Consider the following 19896-nt stretch of genomic DNA (forward strand, 5'->3'; position numbering starts at 1 on the left):
ACGCCCACTAGTTGGTTGGCACAGGTTTTCAGAGCCTTACCAGGTACTTCATTGGACCTTCTGCCTTGCGAGGGTTCACTCTCTTTAAATACAGTGTAACATCAGCTTCTAAGACAGAGATCACAGGGTCACCAGGTGCAGCAGGGATCTTCACAGCTGTAGTTGTGGTCTCTCTTTCAAAGCGTGCGTAGAAGGCATTGAGTTCATCTGGTAGTGAAGCATCACTGCCATTCGTGCTATTGGGTTTCGCTTTGCAGGAAGTAATTTCTTGCAGACCCTGCCAGAGTTGCTATGCATCTGATGTCACCTCCAATCTCATTCGAGATTGTCTCTTCACCCTTGAAATAGCCCTCCACAAATCATACCTGGTTTGGATTGCCGTACTTGAATGACACAGATCTAGCCTTCAGCAGATGACATACCTCCTGGTTCATCCATGGCTTTTGTTTTGGGACTGTACAGCAAATCTTTGTAGGCACACACTCATCGACACAGGTTTCAATGCAGTTGGTAACAACTGCAGCATACTCATCCAGATTCGAAGATGAATCCTGAATACAGTCCAGTCCACCGATTCAAAGCAGTCCTGTAGGTGCTCCTGTGCTTTCCTTGTCCATACCTTCTTGGTCCTCGCTACTAGTGCTGCAGTCTTCAGTTTCTGCCTATACTCAGGGAGTAGAAGTACAGCCACGTGATCAGACTTCCCGAAGTGAGGGTGTGGAATAGCACAGCAGGCATTTTTGATGTTGGTGTAGCAATGGTCCCGTGTGTTGTTTGCAAATATTGAAAAACTACAGCGCAATACAGGCCCTTTGGCCCACACTGCTGTGTCAAACATGTACTTAATTTAGAAATTACCTAGGGTTACCCATAACCCTCTTTCCTCTGGTATTGCAAGTGATCTATTGATGGTAGTTGCTTAGTGATTTTTTTCAGACTGGCCTGGCTAAAATCTCCCAAAACAATGGTGAAGGTGTTAGGGTGTGCTGTTTTGTGCATGTTGATCCCATTACTCAGATTATCTAAAGCCTGCTTGACATTGGCCTGAGGTGGAATGTAAACTGCTACCAAAATGATCCCAGAGAACTCCCAGGGAAGGTAAAAAGGATGGTATTTTACTGCTCGATATTCCAGGTCTGGTGAGCAGAATTGGGATAGCATTGATATATTTATGTACCAAGATCATGAGGCATACTCCTCTACCTCTGGTTTTGAGATACTCTATGGATCTATCCTGACAGTGTATAGTAAACCCATCAATCTGGATCACTGCATTTGGTATGGAAGGAGTTAACCAGGATTCCATGAAACAAAGGACACACGCGGTCCTAATGTCCATCTGATTCAGCACCCTGGCTCTGAGATCATTGATTTTATTCACCAGAGAATGCACATTCGCCAGCAAGATAGTTGGTATAGGGGATTTAAAACCCCATTTCCTTCAATGCACTTGTAACTCTTCTACACCTGTGCTTCCTCGAAGTGTCCTCTATGGGCACTTCCGACCACAATCGGTGTTTTTTTCATTGGTTCTAGGCAGTGATAGTTCATTTAAATGCATAATGCATTTTAGATGCATATCATATTTATACTGAGTTAAGTATTGTATGTAATTAGTTTTGCTACAATAAGTGTATGGGACATTGGAAAAAATGTTGAATTTCCCCATGGGGATGAATAAAGTATCTATCTATCTATCTATCTATCTATCTTCGTTGACTGTACTGACCTTAGAAGGAAATTGGACGGATATAGGAAGGAAAAGCAAAAAGGTCCTGAAAAGAGAATTTAGAGAGCCAGGTAGAAAGCTAAGAAGCAGGACCTCCAGGGTAATACTTTCTAGTGCCACGTGTCAGTGAGGGTAGAAACAGGATGATTTTGGCAGATTAATGAGTGGCTGAGTGCAGGAGGCAGGGCTTCAGGTTCTTGGATCATTGAGATCTCTTCTTGAGGAGGTATGACCTATTCAAAAGATATTTTTGTGGGCAGGTTTGTTAGAGCTGTTGGGGAGGGCTTAAACTAATTTGGCAGGGGTGTGGGAACTGAGTGAAGGGACTCAGGATAGGACAGATGGTAAAAAAGCAAAGATAATGTACAGTCAGATTATCAGGAAAGGCAGGTAAAAGATAGGACAAATTTGCAGCCAGCAGGGTGAGTTTCAGTGCATTAGGGATGCAGAATCAAAAAGGGTAGCAAATACAGTACTCAAAGTGTCATATCTCAATGCACAGAGTACAAGAGATAAGGTAGATGGTCTTGTTGCACTTTTACAGATTGTCGGGTATGATGTTGTGGCCATCACTGAATCATGACTGAAGGATGGTTGTAGTTAGCAGCTGAATGTCCAAGGTTACATGCTGTATCAGATGTATAGGAAGCTAGGCAGAGTGGGTGGCGTGGCTCTGCAGGTAAAAAATGGCATCATATCAGTAGAAAGATGTGACATTAGATCAGAAGATGTTGAATCATTGTTGGTTGAGTTAAGAAACTGTAATGGTAAAAGAACCCTGATGGCTGTTATATACAGTACAGTATAGGCCTCCCAACAGTAGCTGGATGTGGACCACAGATTACAACAGGAAGCAGAAAAGGCGTGTCAAAAGGGCAATGTTATGATAGTCATGTGAGATTTCAACATGCACATCGATTGGGAAAAACAGGTTGGTAATACACCTCAAGAGAGCGAGTTTGTTGAATGCCTATGAGATGGCTTTTTAGAACAGTTTGTTGTTAAACCTACTAGGGGATCAGCTATCCTAGATTGGGTGTTACGTAATGAACTGGAGATGATTAGGGAGCTTATGGTAAAAGAAGCCTTAGGAACCAGTGATCACAACACGATTTAGTTTAACCTGAAATTTTAGATAGAGAGAAAGTAAAGTCTGACATAGCAGTATTTCAGTGCAGTAAAGGAAATTACAGCAGTATGAGAGAGGAGTTGGCCAGAGTAAATTGGAAGTAGACGCTGGCAGGGATGACAGCAGATCAGCAAAGGCGCAAATTTCTGGGAAAAATGAGGAAGGTGCAGTATAGATGTATTCCAAAAACAAAGAAATACTCAAATAACAAAATAGTACAACCGCGGCTGACAAAGGAAGTCAAAGCCAATGTAAAAGCAAATGAGAGGACATACAACAAAGCAAAAGTTAGTGGGAAGACACAGTGGGATTGGGAAGCTTTCAACAACCTACAAAGAACAACTAAAAGAATCATTAGGAGGGAAAAAGTGAAATATGAAAGCAAGCTAGCAAACAATATCAAAGTGGATAGTAAAAGCTTTTTTCAAGAATGCAAAAAATAACAGAGAGAAAAGAATGGATGGAGGACTGTGAGAAAGTGAGGCTGGAGAAATAATAATGGGGGACAAGGAGATGGCAGATGAACAAAGTGAGTATTTTGCATCAATTTTCACTGTGGAAGACACAAGAAGTATGCCACATGTTGAATGGTGTAAGGGAAGAAAAGTGAGTACAGTTACTATTACAAGTGAGAAGGTGCTCAAAAAGCTGAAAGACTGAAGGGTATACAAGTCACCCAGGCCACATGAATTGCACCCTAGGTTTCTGAAAGAGGTAGCAGTAGAGATTGTGGAGGCATGAGTAATGATCTTTCAAAAATCATTGGATTCTGGCATGGTGCCAGAGGACTGAAAAATTGGAAATGTCATTCCGCTGCAGAAAGGAAATTATAGACTGGTTAGCCTGGCCTCAGTGGTTGGGAAGATGTTGGAGTCAATTGTTAAGAATGAGGTGATGGAGTACTTGGTGACACAGGACAAAATAGAACAAATTCAGCATGGTTTCCTTCAGGGAAAATCTTGCCTGAAAAAACTGTTGGAATTCTTTGAGGATTACAAGTAGGATAGATAAAATGGATGCAGCGGATCTTGTATATTTGGACTTTCAATAGGCCTTTGACAAGGTGCCACACATGAGGCTGCTTGCCAAATATTACAGGAAAGTTACTAGCATGGTTAGAGCATTGGCTGATTGTTAGGAGGCAGTGATTGAGTAAAAAAGGTTACATTTCTGGTTGGCTACCAGTGACTAGTAGTGTTCTGCAGGGGTCGGTGTTGGGACCATTTCTTTTTATGTTGTATATCAATGATTTAGATGATGGAATAGATGACTCTCCGCCATGAGAAGGTACCTGGCGTCCCTATCACAATCCCTTCCATGCCTACGGGACACCTTTTTCTCCGTTTGCAATGGACCTGTCTGTTATTTCATCCTCCGTCGGATCCATGCGTGCAATCACCGTTTCTTTGACTTCATCACGTCCTGCAAGGATCGCAAGATCTTCCATCTGCAGACCCCAGAGCATGGACTTCGTATCGCGTCCCTGGGCCCGGCCGTCAATCTCGGCTGCCCCAGCTACCCTGGGCATATTGAGAACCTGGACTCCAGCACCATCAACACGGGTTCCAACGACCATGGATTGGCCTCGGCCGTCGATCTTGGCTGCCCCAGCAACCCAGGGCATATTGAAAACCCGGATTCCAGCACCATCAACGGCAACCCAGGAACCCGGACTCCAGCACCATCAATGGCAACCCAGGGCACATTGAAAACCCGGACTCCAGCACCATCAACGCGGGTTCCAACGACCATGGACAGCTTCAAAGCGATTGCGTAACCACCGACTGCGACTCCAGCCTTGAACTCCAGGCCGGGTCTTCACATGCTGCGATTGTGACTCCCGTCTCCCCTTCCCCCACCACCACTCTGCAATCCCCTCTCCCTCAGATCCCATCGTCAGCTCCTGGGCCCTCAGAGGCTCCATCTTCCTCTCACCCCAACCCTTCCCTCTCCACTGACACTACCAGCCTCCCCCCCCCCCCCCCCCCGATCCCATCTCTCATCTGTGCCGGGTCTTTACCATTCCCTCTGACCTTCAACTCTCTGAGGCAGAGCACTCCGTCCTCAGTAAGGGCCTCAGCTTTATCCCCCTTCGCCCACACCTCAGCAAGTTCCGCGTACGCCATGACGCTGAGCTCTTCTTCCGCCGGCTCCGTCTCCGAGCTTACTTCTTTGACAAGGACTCTCCTACCCCCACCAATGACCCCTTCTCCCGTCTTCAACCCTCCTCCTCTTCATGGACACCCCGCTCTGGTCTTCTGCCTGCTCTGGATCTCTTTATTGCTAATTGCCGATGGGACATCAACCGTCTCGACTTCACTGCAGCCTGTTCCAATTCCAACCTAACTACTTCCGAACGCACCAATCCCAACCTCGCTATAAAACCCGCTGATAAGGGGGGGAGCTGTTGTTGTCTGGCATACTGACCTCTACCTGGCTGAGGCACAGTGACATCTCTCTGATACCTCCTCTTATTTACCCCTTGATCATGACCCCACTAAGGAGCACCAGGCCATTGTCTCCTATACCATCACCAACCTTATCAGCTCTGGGGATCTCCCATCCACTGCCACCAAGCTCATAGTTCCCACACCCTGCACTTCCTGTTTCTACCTCCTACCCAAGATCCACAAACCTGCCTGTCCAGGTAGACCTATTGTCTCAGCTTGCTCCTGCCCCACCGAACTCATTTCTGCATACCTTGACACTGTCTTATACCCCCTTGTTCAATCACTTCCCACCTATGTTCGTGACACTTCTCATGCTTTGAATTTTTTCAATGATTTTAAGTTCCCTGGCCCCCACCTTATATACTGGCTGGGTAGCCTCCAACCTGATGGCATGAACATTGACTTCTTTAACTTCTGTTAATGCCCCTCCTCCCCTTCTTACCCCATCCCTGACATACTTAGTTGTTTGCCTGATCTCCATCTCCCTCTGGTGCTTCCCCACCCCCCCCACTTCTTTCTCCCGAGGCCTCCCGTCCCATGATCCTCTCCCTTCTCCAGCTCTGTATCACTTTCGCCAATCACCTTTCCAGCTCTTAGCTTCATCCCACCCCATCTGGTTTTCTATCATTTCGCATTTCCCTCTCCCCCCTTCAAATCTCTTACTATCTTTCCTTTCAGTTAGTCCTGACGAAGGGTCTCGGCCCAAAACGACGACAGTGCTTCTCCTATAGATGCTGCCTGGCCTGCTGTGTTCCACCAGCATTTTGTTGTGTTGTTAGATGGCTTTGGTGCCAAGTTTGCAGATGATCCAAGCATTGGTGGAGGGGCAGGTAGTGTTGAGGAACTAGGTAGGCTGCAGAAGGACTTAGATGAATTAGGAGAATGGACAAAGGAGTGGCAAATGAAATACAATGTTGGTAAATGCATGGCCATGCGCTTTGGTAGCAGAAATAATTGTATAAACTATTTTTTAAATAGAGAGAAAAGTCCAAAAATCTGATGCAGAGGGACTTGGGAGCCCTTGTGCAGAACACTCTGAAGCCTAACTTACAGGTAGAATCAGTGGTGAGGAAGGCAAATTCAGTGTTAGCATTCATTTCAAGAGATCTAGAATACAAGAGCAGGAGTGTGATGCTGAGGCTTTATAAGGCACTGGTGAGGCCATACCTTGAGTATTCTGAACAATTTTGGGCTCCTCATCAAAGAAAAGATGAACTAGCTTTGGAGAGAGTTCAGAGGAGGTTTATAAGGATGATTCCGGGAATGAAAGAGTTACACGAGGAATGTTTGATAGTTCTGTGTCTGTACTCACTGGAATTTAGAAGAATGAGGGGGATCTCATTGAAACCTTTCAAATGTTGAAAGGCCTAGACATTGTAGATGTGGAAAGAATGTTTCCCATGGTGGGAGAGTTTAGGACAATAAGGCACAGTCTCAGGATAGAGGGGCGTCCTTTTGAAACAGTGATGCAGAGAAATTTCTTTCACTAGAGGGTGGTGAACTTGTGGAATTTATTACCATAGGCAGCTGTGGAGACCAGGTTGTTGGGTGTATTTAAGGCAGAGATTGACAGGTTCCTGATTGGACATGGCATCAAAGGTTACGGGGAGAAGGCCGGGGATTGGGACTGAGGATAGAAAAAAAAAGGATCAGCTATGATCGATTGGTGGAGCTGACTCAATGGGCCAAATGGCCTAATTCTGCTCCTATGTCTTATGGTCTAAAACCCATGGAAAGCTCACATAAGATTGCAAAAGTGAGTGGGAATTTGAATGATTGGGAAGCTTTTAAAATTCAACAAAAGCCAACTAAAAAAGCTATAAGAAGGGAAATGATAAAGTATGAGGGCCAAGTAACTAACAATATATGAAGGATATGAAAAGTTTTTCAGTTATATAAAGAGTAAAAGGGAAGTGAGAGTTGATATTGAACCACTGGAAAATGATGCTGGTGAGGTAGTAATTGGGGGCAAATTAATGGCAGATGAACTTAATGGGTACTTTGCATCAGTCTTCACTGTAGAAGACACTAGCGGTGTGCTAGTGTCCGTGAGTGTCAGGGAGCAGGAGTGAGTGCCATTGCTATTACAAAGGAAAAAGTACTCAGCAAACTCAAAGGTCTTACGGTGGATAAGTCACCAGGGCCAGATGGACCACATCCCAGAGTCCTGAGAGAGATTGCTGAAGAGATAGCAGATGCATTGGTCATGATCTTTCAAGAATTACTTGATTCTATCATGGCCCCAGAGTAATATGCCAGTCAGCCTAAACTCAGTGGGTGAGAAAGTGTTGGAGTCTATTATTAAGGATGAAGTTTTGAGGTACTTGGAGACTAATGATAAAATAAGTCAAAGTCAGCATGGTTTCTTGACAAATCTGTTCGAGTTCTTCAAGGAAATAACAACTAGGGTGGAGAAAGGAGATGGCAGTGGATGTCATTTGGATTGGATTTTCAGAAGGCATTTGATAAGGTGCCACACAAGAGGCTGCTTAACGAGATAAAATCCTATGGCATTCCAGGAAAGATACTGGCATAGATAGAGGAATGGCTGACTGGCAGGAGGCAGTGAGTGGAAATAAAAAGGAGGCTTTTTCTGGTTGCTGCCAGAGACTCGTCTTGTTCCTCAGGAATCAATATTGGGACCGCCGATTTTCACATTGTTTATCAATGATTTAGATAATGGAATTGATGGCTTTGTGGTGAAGTTTGAGGATGATACAAAGATAGGTGGAGGGATAGATAGAGCTGAGGAAGCAATTAAATTAGACAGATTTGAAGAATAGGCAAAAAAGTGGCAGATGGAATACAGTGTTGGGAAATGTATGATAATGCACTTTGGTAAAAGGAACAATAGTGTGGACGATTATCTAAATGAGGAGAGGCAGACTCCCAGAAGGTTAATTTACAGGTTGAGTCTGTGGTAAAGAGAAAAAATGCAATGTTGGCATTTATTTTAAGGGGACTAGAATATAAAAGCAAGGAGATCGTTCTGAGCCTTTATAAGACATGAGTCAGGCCACACTTGGAGTATTGTCAAAATTTTTGTGACCCATATCTCAGAAACAACATGTCTTTGGAGAGAGTCGGAGTAGGGTCATGAGGATGCTTCCGGGAATGCAGGGGTTAACATGTGAGAAGTGTTTGGCAGCTTTGAGCCTGTACTCACTGGCTCACTGACTACAAAATGTTTGAAAGGACTAGATAGGGTGGATGTGGAGAGGATGTTTCCTATGGTGGAAGTGTATAGAAATAGAGGACACAGCCTCAAAATAGAGAGACGACCTTTTAGAACAGAGGTAAGGAGGTATTTTTTTAGCCAGAGGGTAGTAAATCTGTAGAATGCTCTGCCACAGACTGCAGTGGAGGCCAAACCTGTGCGTATATTTAAGGTGGAAGTTGATCGTTTCCTGATCAGTCAGGGCATCAATGGATATGGCAAAAGGGAGGTGTATGGGATTGAGTGGGATCTGGGATTACCCATGATGGAATGACAGAGCTGACTCGATGGACTGAATGGCCTAATTCTGATTCAATGTCTTACGGTCTAATATGAGGGGTATAACTTTAAGATGAATGTAGGAAAATATGGGTGGGGTTATGTCACAGGTAGTTTTTTTTATATAAACACAGAGTAGGGGGTGCGTAGAATACCCTGCCTAGGGTTGGTGATAAAGATGGAGGCAGTAAAGTAGGGACATTTAATAGACTATTAGACTTTAATAGACATATGGATGATAGAAAATTGGTGGGCTATGTGGGAGGGAAGGGTTCGATTGATTTTAGAGTAGTTTATAAGGTCAGCACAACATTGTGGCCAAAGGGCCTGTGCTGTACTGTTCTAAATTTCTCTATGACTTGGGAGTAACACTTGCAGCCATGGGATTCATGGGACGACTGGACTGAAGATCCACCAAGCTGTGGTAACAGCTTTTTGATTGTAGATCTCATCGTCACAATTGACAGAGGGTATCCTTGGCAAGACTTTGCACATTAAACCACAAACCATCTGCTCACACTGGGGAATGTGGGTGTTTACTGCATACTGATTAACAGCACTAGCATCTTCCAATGCCCTAACTATGTTTCCCAGTACAATCAACCAGGAAATCATTTTAGGACATGCAAAAAAGACATTGCTATCAATGTGCATAACAGCAGGATATTACAGCCAGGTCACCAAGTTCTCCATTATCCAAGCACCAAGCAATCTTGCTGGAGGAACACAGCAATCTGAACATCTGTGGGGGAAAGGAAATGTAGCATTTCAGGTCAAGGTCCAATCCTTCCATGGTGATAATCTAACTAATCTCATCTTCCTGTTCATCATCCATATCCATCCATTCCATGCATTTGACTAAATATCTCTTAAACATTGCTTTTGCATCTATGTCTACCACAACCCCTGGCAGGATGTTGCAGGAATCCTCTCTGTAAAAACTCATCTAATATATTTCCTTTATACTCTTAACATAAATCTCCCCTTAACACAAATCTATGGAGTGGAGGGGTTGCTGCCCTTTTAAATACAAAAGGAAATAACAGCAGTGCTTAGAAACCATGTTCTTGAGGAATCATCTAACAAGGCTATTTGGTAGAACTTAGAAATGAGGTGGGGATGGCCACTTTGGTCATTATTATTACGTGTCATTGTATGACATCATCATTATGTGTCATTGTATGGCATCATCATTGTGTCGTTGTATGACGTGGGCGATCATGGTCTCATGACCATGATTGTTCTTGGCAAATTTTTCTACAGAAGTGGTTTGCCATTGCCGTCTTCTGGGCCGTGTCTTTGCATGACGGGGGACCCCAGTCATTATCAAAACTCTTCAGAGATTGTCTGCCTGAAGACAGTGGTCACATAACCAGGACTTGTGATATGCACCGGCTAATCATACGACAATCCATCACCTGCTCCCATGGCTTCATGTAACCCTGATCAGGGGGGCTAAGCAGGTGCTGCACCTTGCCCAAGGGTGGGATGATGGTTAGTGGAGGGAAGGAGGGTCTTTGGTCGAGACATAACTGCACCCTGCCACCTTAATAAAGTTGTGTAATAGACCCCCTCCCCCCAATAGTCAGTGGGAACTTGAGCAGCAGATGTGTCAAGTGATTGTAGGTAGTTGTGGGAATAGTGGGATGGTTCTGGGGAGATTTTAGTTTTCCCAGGGTCGACTAGGGCACCCGGAGAGCAAAGGGTATGGATGAGGTAGAATTTGTGCAGTACATCCAAGACAGCTTGTGATGTATTTATGTAGAGGAATCTGATCAGGAAAGAGCAATTCTGATCTCCTCTTGGGGATCAAGGTAGGCAAAGTAACTGAAGTGGCAGCTGGGGAGCACTTTGGCTCCAGTGGCCCCAATTTTTACTAGTTTTAAAATAGTTATGGAGGAAGATCACTGAGTGTTTGAGACAGGATCTAGCCAAGGTCAACTGTATGACTATACGTAAAAGCAAAGGAACAGTTAAAAGTGCGAGGGTTTGAAAAGTGGCAGGTCGAGAATCCAGCAGCAGGGTGAAGGGTAGACATACCAATTCAGGGAACCCTGGCTGATGAGAGAGAGAGAAGCTTTGGTCAAGTGAGGAACAAATTAGGTACTTGAAGAGTATAGAAAATGTAAGAAAATACTAAAGAAGGAAATCAGGAAGGCAAAAAGAAGACATGAGGTTGCTTTGGCAGATAATGTGAAGGTAAACCCGAAGGGCTTCTACAGTGTATTAAGAGTAAAAGGTTAGTAAGGGACAAAATTGGTCAATTGGAAGATCAGAGTGGTTGTCTATGTGTGGAACCTCATGAGATGGGGGAGATCTTAAACAGTATTTGCATCAGTATTTACTCAGAAAACTGTCATGGAACATATAGAGATTAAAAAGGAGGAGGTGCTTGCTGCCTTACAGAGAATAAAGGTAGATAAATCCCCTAGGCCTGACATGGTAGTTCCTCGGACCTTGAGCGAGACTAGTGTAGAAATTGCAGGGGCCCTGGCAGAAATATTTAAAATGTCCTTAGCCACAGGTGCGGTGCCAGAGGATTGGAAGGTAGCTCATGCTGTTCCATTGTTTAAAAAAGGCTCCAAAAGTAAACCAGGTAATTACAGGCCGGTAAGCCTGACATCAGTAGTAGGTACATTATTGGAAGGTGTTCTGAGAGATCGGATGTACAAGTATCTGGACAGCCAATTTGGATTAAGGGTAGTCAACATGGCTTTGTGCATGGTAGATCGTGTTTAACAAATCTTGTAGAGTTTTTTGAGGAGGTTACCAAGAAAGTAGATGAAGGAAAGGCTGTGGATGTTGTCTACATGGACTTTAGTAAGGCCTTTGACAAGGTCACACATGGGAGGTTAGTTCAGAAGGTTCAGACACTAGGTTTCCATGGAGAAGTTGTAAACTGGATTTGAAATTGACTGTGTGGGAGAAGACAGAGAGTGATAGTGGATAATTGCTTCCCAGACTGGAGGCCTGTGACTAGAGGTGCACCTCAGGGATCTGTGCTGGGACCATTGCTATTTGTTGTCTATATCAATGATCTAGATGATAATATGGTAAATTGGATCAGTAAGTTAGCTGATGACACTAAGATCAGAGATGTTGTGGACAGCGAGGAAGGCTTTCAAAGCTTGCAGAGGGATCTGGACCAACTGGAAAAATGGGCCAGAAAATGGCAGATGGAATTTAACGCAAGCAAGTGTGACGTGTTGCATTTTGGAAGGACAAATCAAGGTAGGACATACACAGTAAATGGTAGGGCACTGAGGAGTGTGGAGGAACAAAGGTATCTGGGAGTTCAGATACATAATTTCCTGAAAGTGGCATCACAGGTATTGTGCGCAGTTCTGGTCACCTAACTATAGGAAGGATATCAGTAAGATTGAAAGAGTGCAGAGAAGATTTACTAGAATGTTGCCGGATCTTCAGGAGTTACAGGGAAAGATTGAACAGGTTAGGACTTTATTCCTTGGAGCGTAGAAGAATGAGGGGGAATTTGATAGAGGTTTACAAAATTATGAGGGGTATAGACAGTGTAAATGTGAGTAGGCTCTTTTCACAGACTAGGAGAGGTAAATACGAGAGGACATGGCTTTAGGGTGAAAGGGGAAAGGTTTAGGGGGAACTGTTTCACTCAGAGAGTGGTGGGAGTGAGGAATGAGCTGCCATCTGACGTGGTAAATACTGGCTCACTCTTAAGTTTTAAGAATAAATTGGATAGATACGTGGAAGGGACAGGTCTGGAGGGTTATGGACTGGGTGCAGGTCAATAGGACTAGTGGATTAAAGTTTCGGCACAGACTAGAAGGGCCAAATGGCCTGTTTTCTGTGCTGAGTTGTTCTATGGTGTATGGTTCTATGGAAGTGTACAGGTACACCACCTTTAGGCAGCTGGCTATGAAAGAGTCCCTCAATGAACATAAAACATTTAAAAGCAGACTTAAGAGGGAAATCAGGAGGGCAAAATGGGAGTATGAGATGGGTTTGGCAGGCAGAGTTAAAGATAATCCTAATCAAAAGGCTCTTCATATACATTAACAGTAACCTGGGAGATACTAGGTTCTTTAAAAGACTGTCAGGGAACCTCAGGGGATGGCTAAGACTTTTAATCGCTGTTTCTTGATGTTTGCTAAGGAGAATATCATTAATGCCAAAGAAATGAGGGAATAAATAGTGAGGTCTTGGATACATAATACAAGGAAGGAGGTTGGAAAATCCCCAAGGCCTGACCTAGTGCACCTCCAGACATTATGGGAGGCCAGGAAAGAAAATCGCAGATGCCCTTGTAGAGATAATTCAAGTCAAGTCAAGTCAACTTTTATTGTCATTCTGACCATAACTGCTGGTACAGTGCATAATAAAAATGAGACAACGTTTTTCAGGACCATGGTTTACATGACACAGTACAAAAAACTAGACTGAACTACATGATAAAAAAAAACGACACAGAGTTTTTGTAGACAAAGACTACAGACCTACACTGGACTGTATAAAGTGCACAAAAACAGTGCAGGCATTACAATAAATAATAAACAGGACAGTAGGGCAAGGTGCCAGTCCAGGTTTCAGGTATTGAGGAATCTGATAGCTTGGGGGAAGAAACTGTTATATAGTCTGGTTGTGAGAGCCGGAATGCTTCGGAGCCTTTTCCCAGACAGCAGGAGGGAGAAGAGATTGTATGAGGGGTGCATGGGGTCCTTCATAATGCTGTTTCCTTTTTCGGATGCAGCATGCAGTGTAAATGTCTGTGATGGCAGGAAGAGAGACCCCGATGATCTTCTCAGCTGACCTCACTAACCGCTGCAGGGTCTTGTGATCCGAGATGGTGCAATTTCCGAACCAGGCAGTGATGCAGCTGTTCAGGATGCAACCCCTGTAGAATGTGATGAGGATGGGGGGTGGGAGATGGATTTTCCTCAGCCTTCGCAAAAAGTAGAGACGCTGCTGGGCTTTCTTTGCTATGGAGCTGGTGTTGAGGGACCAGGTGAGAAATTTGGTGCTCTTTACGATCTCTACTGAGGACCCATCGATGTTTAGCGGGGAGTGGTTGCTCCGTGCCCTCCTGAAGTCAACAACCATCTCTTGCATCATTTCTAGCCATTGGAGAAGTTCCAGAAGGCTGATCTTATTCCTTTGTTCAAGAAGGGTAGCAAAGACAGGCTATGGAACTACAGGCCAGTGACTCTGTAGGGAATTCTGAGAGACAAGATCTGCCATCACTTGGATCATCTAGGCCTGTTCAGGAATAGTCAGTGTGGTTTTGGTGATCATGTCTGACTAATCTTTTTTAAAAATCACTATTTTATTGCAACACCAACAAATTACATTCAATACAATCAGTTGCCGATTACATTTTGTCTGTTTAACCCAGCCACCCCCCCAATCCTCCCCCCCACCCCTCCCCGCTCCACCAACCAACTGAATAGTAGTGCATACGCAGACAGAGCATTCCTATTTTAACAGAAGATCTTTTAAGTTAGATATCAAATTTGTCCACATTAAGATTGTGTTTGGCCGTGCATCATTTACTCTTGCTGATGATAATTCCAGGTAAGAAATGTCCAAAAAGCTCTGAAGCCAGAGAGTACTTGAAATATCATGAGGAGGTTTCCAACGCTGGACTACAATCTTCTTAGCTGCAGTCAGGCCTGCCAGCCAGATTTTGCGTGGTTTTTCTGTAAGGGAAAGATGGGAGTCATCATTTAGAAGATGTACAGTGGGGTCCATTGGTAATTGTACCCCTGTTAGTTCTGTAAGAGTATTGATAACCTTCCCCCACAAACCAAAAACTCCTGGATGTTCCCATACAACATGAATAAAAGGGCCAATGGTTCCGTGGGGGCAAAATGAGTGGTATGGGTCAGGAACCAGTCCCATTTGATGTCTAATTCTCAGTGTTAGATATGCTCTATGACAAAATTTCAAGTGTATATACCGATGATTTGGGTTTTTCAAAGCACCAGCAGCATTATCCCAAATCGCATCCCAGTCTTAGTCTTGTCCCAATTCAGATATCTCCCTATCCCAGGCTTTCATTCCTGATGTGACCATATATTTCTGGGAGTTTAATTTATCATAGATATATGACACTATCTATCTTGGAGCAGTCTGTATCCCACTTAAAATGGGATGGTCCTTTAAATCTGACCCCCAGGGAACCCCGTAGGCTTTACAAGCTGATCTTACTCTAAAGTAGAAGAAAAGAGAGTGTTTATCAATATTATATCGAGATACCAGTTCTTGAAAGCTAAGGATAGTACTTGCCCCATTAATATTTTGAAGAGTAGCTTTATCCTCCCAAATTCCCCCCAGATAGATGATTATTGTTCCACAATGCAGATGATTTGCACCATACGCTTTTAAATTTTAGGATTTTTTCTGCTGCTCTAAACATTTGTAGTATATGGGTTAACATTGGACCATAATACAAATCATATTTTTTGGTAGACATACCTATAAGGAGAAAGTCCTTCAACCTTATTGGTGCTATTTGCCCTTGTTCTATATTTTTCCATGATGAAACTTTATCCTCCTCCATCCAATAGCTAAGATTTTTTAATACAAATACCCAATGATACAGTTTAAAATTTGGACATGCCAATCCCCCATCTGACTTTTTGAATCGTAGAGCTGACCACTTTATATTGGGTCATTTACCGTTCCAAACATAGCATCGTAGTAATGAGTCAAGTTTTTGCCAATATCCTGCTGGAGGTGCAAGTGGGATCATTGAGCTGATAAAATTAATGCGGGGTAAGATGTTCATTTTAATGACCGATATACGGGCTGGAGCTGATGCTGGCAGATGTCTCTATCTATTAATATCTTCTATTTTTTTTCAAAATTAAAGAGTAATTTGTTTTAGCCACACATGATAGGGAGGTATTAATTTTAATACCCAAGTAGAGGACCTCATTTGTAACATTAATCTGGGGAGGGAGAGTGCTGATTTTGACAGATTAACTTTGTATCCTGAAAGAAATATGTCTGACTAATCTTTTGAATATTTCCAAAGAGGTACAGCAGTGGATATTGGCTAAATGGACTTTAGCAAAGTGTTTGACAAGGTCCAGCATGGCAGGCTGATCTGGAAGGTTAGGTCATGTGGGTTCAGGGGGAGCTGGTGAGGTGGATTCAGAATTGGCTCAATGATAGGAAGCAGAGGGTGATGGTTGAAGCTTGATCCTCCGACTGAAGCCTTGTGACTAGTGGGTTGCCCCAGCGGTCAGTGTTAGGATCTCTGTTACTCATTATTTTTGTGAATGTGAACATACATGGCATGATGAGCAAGTTGGCTGATGACAGTAACTCAGGAGTTTTGACAGTGAAGCAGGTTACAGTGAATTCCAAAGAGATCTTGGTCAGTCAGGGAGATGGGCTGAGGAATGGCAAATGGATTTCAATTAGATGCGTGTGAGGTGAGGCATTTTGGACAGACAAACCAGGGTAGGACTTATACAGTGAATGGCTGGGCACTGGCGAGTGTGGAACAGAGGGACCTGAGAGTACAGGGACAGTTTGCTGAAAGTGAGCGGGTAGGTAGGTCGGCTGGTGAAGGTGTTTAGCACTCTGGCCTTCATCAGTCAGGGCGCCGAGTTTAGCACAAGGGAAGTAATTTTGAAGTTATACAAGTTGGTGAGGTCATGCTTGGAGTGCTGTGTACAGTTTACGTCACCCTGTCACAGGAAAGACATTGTCGAGCTGGAGAGGTGCAGAAGAGATTTACAAGGATGCTGACTAGACTCTAGGGTGTGAGTTATAGGGAGAGGTTGGCCACACTGGATCTTTATTACCTGGAGAATGAGGGGTGACCTCATCAAAGTTTATAAAATTATGAGGGGTGTGGATCAGGTGGATGGTCACAGTCTTTCCCCCAGGGTCAGGGAGTCCAAAACCAGACCACACAGACAGAAGAGAAGAGGGAAGAGATTTAAAAGAGTCCCAAGGGGCAATCTCTTTATACAAAGGGTAGTGAGTACAGCTGAAATAAAACTTCCTAAATTTTATATTTAACACCCAGACTGATGAAGATGAATGTGTTGTGTACCTTTATTACCATTGTGCTTCCACTTTGAGAGAGTTATGAAACAGTTCCCCAGGATCCCTCTAAAGTTCCTGTACACCCCACTGTACATTTCCTGTCTCATTTTCCTCTGTTCAGACCGCATTATATGTCAATGACTTGGATGGTGGAATTGATGGCTTTGTTGCAAAGTTTGCAGACAATATGAAGATAAGTGGAGGGGCAGGTAGTGTTGAGGAAATAGAGAGGCTACAGAAGGACTTAGACAAATTTGGAGAATGGGCAATGAAGTGGCAGATGGAATACAATGTTGGGAAGTCTATGGTCATACACTTTGATAGAAGAAATAAAAGGGTAGACTATTTACTAAATGGAAAGAAAATTCAAACACCTGAGGCACAAAGGGACTTGGGAGTCCTTGTGCAGGATTCTCTAAAAGTTAATTTGCAGGTAGAGTCAGTGGTGAGGAAGGCAAATATGATATTAGCATTCATTTTAAGGGGATATAATAATGAGTCTTTATAAATCATTGGTGAGGCCTCACCTGAAATACTGTGAGAAGTTTTCAGCCCATTATCTTAGAACGGATGTGCTGACATTGGAGAGAGTTCAAAGGAGGCTAACAAAAATCATTCCAGGAGTGAACAGCTTATCATATGAAGAGCATTTGATGGCTGTGAGCCTGAATTGTCTAGAGAATGAGAACCTAATGAAACCTATCAAATGTTGAAAGGACTTGATAGAATCGATGTGGAGAGGATGCTTCCTATGGTGGGAACGTCTAGACCCAGAAGACACGGTCTCAAAATAGAGGCTTTTAGAAAACAGTCTCCTTTTAGAATGGAGATAAGGAGGAATTTCTTCAGAGTAATAAATCTATGGAATTGTTGGTATAGATGCTATGGAGGCCAAATATATTTAAGGCAGAGGTCAGTGGTTCTTGATTGGTCAGGGCAGGAAAGGACGCAGGGAGAAGACAGGAGATTGGGGCTGAAAGGAAAAGTGGATCAGCCATGATGAAATAATAGAGTAGATTCAATGAGCCAAATGACCTAATTCTACTCCTATGTCTTTTATGCTCCCAAAGTGCAGCATCCCACATATCTTAATTAAACTTCCTGCCATACTCCACCTAGATTTCTAAATGATCTGATATCTGTTGTTTCTTTTGCCAACTTTCCTCATTGACCACAACTCTGCCACTTATCGAGTTTTCTGAAAGTCTTTTTGTCAGATCCCTTACTCTGTCTTTCTATCATTATCCAATCCTTGGTATCTTTAGACATTCAGGGTTCCTTGGATTCGATATTTCCACTACTACAGGAACAGAGTTATTATCACAGAATGTGTTGTGAAATTTGCCTTAGCAGCAGCTGTTCAATGCAATACATAATCTAGAAGAAGAAAAAACTAATAAAATAATAATATGTAAATCCATTACAGTACATAAATATGGAATAGATTAAAAATTGTGCAATACCAGAAATAATATATATTTAAAAAGTGAGATAGTGTTCACAGGTTCAATGTCCATTTAGGAATTTGATGGCAGAGGGAAAGAAGCTGTTCCTGAATTGCTGAGTGTGTGCCTTCAGGCTTCTGTACCTCCTACCTGATGGTAACAGTGAGAAAAGGGCATGCCCTGGGTGCAGGAGGTCCTTAATAATGGATGCTGCCTTTCTGAGACACCATTCCTTGAAGATGTCCTGGGTACTTTGTAGGCTAGTACCCAAGATGGAGCTGACTATATTTACAAACCTCTGTTGCTTCTTTCAGTCCTGTGCAGTAGTCCCCCCCCCCATACCATACAGTGATGCAGCCTGTCAGTATGTTCTCCACAGTTCATCTATAGAAGGTTTTGAGAATTTGTTGACATGCTAAATCTCTTCAAACTCCTAATGAAGTGTGATCACTGTCTTGCCTTCTTTATAACTGCATCAATATGTTGGGACCAGGTTAGGTCCTCAGAGATCTTGACACCCAGGAACTTGAAACTACTCACTCTCTGAACTTTTGATCCCTTGTCGTACCCTTCCTGAAGTCCACAATCAGCTCTTTCCTCTTACTGATGTTGCTGTGACACCACTCCACTAGTTGGCATATCTCATTCCAGTACGCCCTCTCGTCACCACCTGAGATTCTACCAACAAAGGTTGTATTGTCAGCAAATTCATAGATGGTGTTTCAGCTATGCCTAACCACACAGTCATGTGTATGTAGAGAGCAGAGCAGTGGGCTAAGCACATGCCCCTGAGGTGCACCAGTGTTGATCGTCAGTGAAGAGGATATGTTATCACCAATCCGCACAAATTGTGGTCTTCCGGTTAGGAAGTCGAGGATCCAATTGAAGAGGGAGGTACAGAGGCCGAGATTCTGCAACTTCTCAATCAGACTTGTGGGAATGATGGTATTAAATGCTGAGCTATAGTCGATGAACAGCATAGGGGTTTGTGTTGTCCAGGTAGCTTAAGGCTGTGTGAAGAGCCATTGAACATGGTGGTCCTGAACTCTAATTACTTCACTTTTGCATGATTCCTACCTGTTGGGTGTAGACACATCTCTGAGTCTATGTCATTAGAGTCCAGGATATGGAAACTGGATGTTCCTCAGTTCAGGACCTTACCTTCAGAGAATCATTATTTTCCATAAGTGCTGTCCCTTTAGAACAGAGAAAAGAAGGAATTTCTTTAGTCAGAGGGTGGAATTCATTTCCACAGATGGCTGTGGAGGCCAGGTCATTGGATATATTTAAAGCAAAGGTTGATAGGTTCTTGATTAGTAAGGTTGTCAAAGTTTATGGGCAGAAGGCCAGTTATTGGGGTTGAGAGGGATAATAAATCAGCCACAATGAAATGGCAGAGTAGACTTGCAGAATTGGGTTGAATGGCCTAATTCTGCTCCGAAGTCTATGGTGTTATGATCTACTGTGAAACTTTATGGTCACTGATTCTCCAATCATCTGCCTCACTTCATTCCCTGAGACAGCTTCTCTACCCAACAGTGAACAGGCAATATCTTCTACATTGATGGGAGTTTTGCTCACTTGAGAGAATGAGACCAGAAAGCGGTGTG

This window comes from Hemitrygon akajei, chromosome 28 (assembly GCF_048418815.1).
Source record: "Hemitrygon akajei chromosome 28, sHemAka1.3, whole genome shotgun sequence".
Taxonomy (NCBI): Eukaryota; Metazoa; Chordata; class Chondrichthyes; order Myliobatiformes; family Dasyatidae; genus Hemitrygon; species Hemitrygon akajei.